Source organism: Chionomys nivalis, chromosome 10, assembly GCF_950005125.1.
Source record: "Chionomys nivalis chromosome 10, mChiNiv1.1, whole genome shotgun sequence".
Taxonomy (NCBI): Eukaryota; Metazoa; Chordata; class Mammalia; order Rodentia; family Cricetidae; genus Chionomys; species Chionomys nivalis.
Genome location: NC_080095.1, coordinates 52,172,352 through 52,175,547, shown reverse-complemented (window position 1 = coordinate 52,175,547; position 3,196 = coordinate 52,172,352).

Genomic DNA, 3,196 nt, shown 5'->3' with positions numbered 1-3,196 from the left:
CCACGTGGCTGGAACTTGTCATGGCAACTGAAACACAGGCCCAACGTCTCAGATTTAGAATAACGGCATTGGAGTTGCAGCGGGAGAGCTTTCGTTTTATGAAGCTGTTAAGGTTTTTTTTTTTTTTTTTTTTTTTTGCTTTGTTTTTTGTTTTTTCTTTTGTTTTGTTTTTGTTTTCCAGAGCCTGGAACGGAACATTGGGTGTGGCCAACATTTAATGAGCGCTTCCATTTGGACCTCTGTTTAGGTTATTTCATTTATTTTACTATCTGTGGGTTACATATGACTAAGTTTATCCTACAAAGGAAGTGATACTCAAAAAAAAAAAATTAGTTTGTTCAAGATCACTTAGCTAACCAGCAGATACACACATAGTTAAAAATAAAACAAATCTTTAAAAAAAATACCTTGCTATACACGATAAGAGAGAGGCTGTTGTCGATAAGGATGTTAAAACATTTAAGGACTATGAAAGCTTAACGCACCCCGAGGTACCAACTTTTACAGACGGTTTTTCAGATTCCAGCTTTGAAAATTGTTGCGCTTGATAATGGAGCCACCTTGTGGGTAGTTTGCAGTATTTCAGGCATTCAAATTGTAACCATCCTGGCAGGAATAACAAGTTCTAGAAACAAGGGTGCCCTCCCTTTAGCAATAAAACTATTAAAACAACGAACCCCAAGCAGTTGGAATTTTCCCAGGAGCCTCTTGATGGAAGAAGGCAAAGGCTGGGGTCCTGGTGCCTGCCGGAAGAGAAGCTCATCTTCCGGAAAAAGGTTTTGCACGACTCTGCAAACTCGCCAGACCACCTTGCAGGAAAGACTAGATTTGAGACAGTGATGGGTATGGGCAGGACTAGAGCTTGACCAGGACTGCTTAGCTGTGCAAACTCTTATCTTCTATTTAAACCTAAACCCAGAAATAGACCTAGGGGTCACTGGACTGCGCGACTCTTCGTTTCAATTTACCCACGTTAAATAAATCTTTTTTCTGCGTTCACTAGGAACTGTCTGTTTAAATTGGCCTATTGAGAACAGGTTGCTGAGCCTAGCTCGTCAGGGTTGCCTGGGTATCGGCTCCGACCACAGCCGCTCTGAAAATTTTCCCTCCAGGACAGTGTCAAATGCGAGTAGCTTTGAGAGGATGGAGACTGGGTTCCCTGTAGAGATCTCCATTCTGTTAGCTTCACGAGTCCCAGGGCATTTGGCTGTTAACCCCTCGCTGAAACACTGGCCACTACAGAGCAGTAAAAACAGCGAGTCTCGGGGGCATGGGTGAACCCGTCTGGTCCACAGATGGTAAGGTCAATGTGGCAGCAGAGGGTCCTGGTCTGCAAGGAATGAAGAGAGGTACTAAAATGAAGGGAACTCTGCGGCTCTCTGGCCTTCCTCCAGTTTAGGTTCAGCCCAAGTATAAACTAGGAAAGAGAAGGGTCTCTAAGTTCAACTGACAACTCCTAGGGCCACCTGACAAACTCTAATGTAGGAGAGCCAAGAACGCCAACGGCAACATTTCTGCTTTCTCTCCGTGCAGTTCCCCTACCTTTAAAATGATGCTTTTAGCAGGGTTTATGTTTTTATTTCACTCCATGTATTACATGTAACTAACTTGATTGCATTTCTTTTTGCTAGCGGGGAACCATGCTTGTTTTCACTCTATTGTTTCCCCACCTTAAAACAATCTTTGTTTTTTCCTCTAAGTGTTGCTCTTCTTTCATTTGCTCCTTTCTTGTCTCTTTCCGTTATTCCATTGATTGGCTACTTCATATTTACCGTGTAGGACTTTAACCTTCATAGCACACATGACATTACTTTAAGCATTTCTGGCCTAAGGTCATCCGGTGTATAAGAGTTTGATTCAGTAAGTTTTATTTGTGCTTTTTATCTAATTTAGTTTGATGTTGCTGTCACAACAGTTTGGCTTTTCCTTTGAAATGTTACCAAGAGTTGAGTCCCAAAGAGCAGACTCTTCACTAAGAAGATCTTCAAATGAGGTGCAAATTGGGGCATGAATGTGTCCCCCAATTTCTTGGTGACAGAATCCAGAGATACTAACATGGGTAAAATGACTGATAAAGAGTTCAGGTTTACTGGCAAAAATGATCGATGATTTCAGAGAAAATACACAAAAGTAGATGAATGAGGTAAGAAAATCAACACAAGACTTGTAAAAAAAAAAAAAGCAGATAACCTAGATGAGAAAGTCAGCCTTATGGGTGGGAATTAAGCAACAATAACCTGAGATGTGTGTGTGTGTGTGTGTGTGTGTGTGTGTGTGTGTGTAAACAAATGGATATACTGGAAATGAAAAACTCAATGAATCAAGAAAAAAGTAGAAAGTAGAACCAATGGACTGGACCATAAGAAAGAAAGAACAGCAATGATAAGAGGACAAAATTAAGAAACTATTGCATTAAGGCATCCAAAGGCGAGGATGGAACATACAACCTCAGCTTTGAAGAATTCTAGGATTGGACCAAGACACAAAACCCAAGAAACCATGAAGTGAGGTAACTGATAAAACAAAGAACAACAAACTAAAGACATAGGAAGTCTATTTAATGGAATTATGAGCAAACTTTAGCCTGTTAAGCTACACTTGGATCCTCCTCAAGCTCTATAGACTGGCATTGCCTGCTCTTGGGTCAGGTCATGAAAGCCAAGCCTAACGCTTGTGGCCTGATTGGAGGTTTGTCTGACTGAGAACTGTATTCAGCCTTTCTAGAGGTCTAGAATGCTGATGTTTGCACTGTGGCAGGCAGGTTTTTGTTTGTTTGTTTGTTTGTTTTGGTTCCTACTCGATGTACTGGCTGCTCAGGAGCTTGTCAGTAGGCAGAAACTCTTAAAGGAGCCACATACTTCTTTTTTTTTTCCTTTCCCACTTTCTCTGGCTCTACATGGAAATACAGCCTCACGCTGGTACACCAAAATGTTGTTGTTTGTTTTTTATTCTTAGTACTCTTTGTTCTTTGGGGGACCTGCCACCCAGCTCCCAAATAAATCATACATTTGGAGGCTTATTATTATTTATAAACGCCTGGCCTTAGCTTGGCTTGTTTCTTGTAAATTTTTCTTAAATTATCCCAGCTACCTTTTGCTTCCGGGCTTTTTCCTTTTATTGCCTCTGTGTATCTGACTTTCACTCTTACTCTGCAACTGGCTGGGTGGCTGGGTGGCTGGGTGGCTGGGTTGCTGGG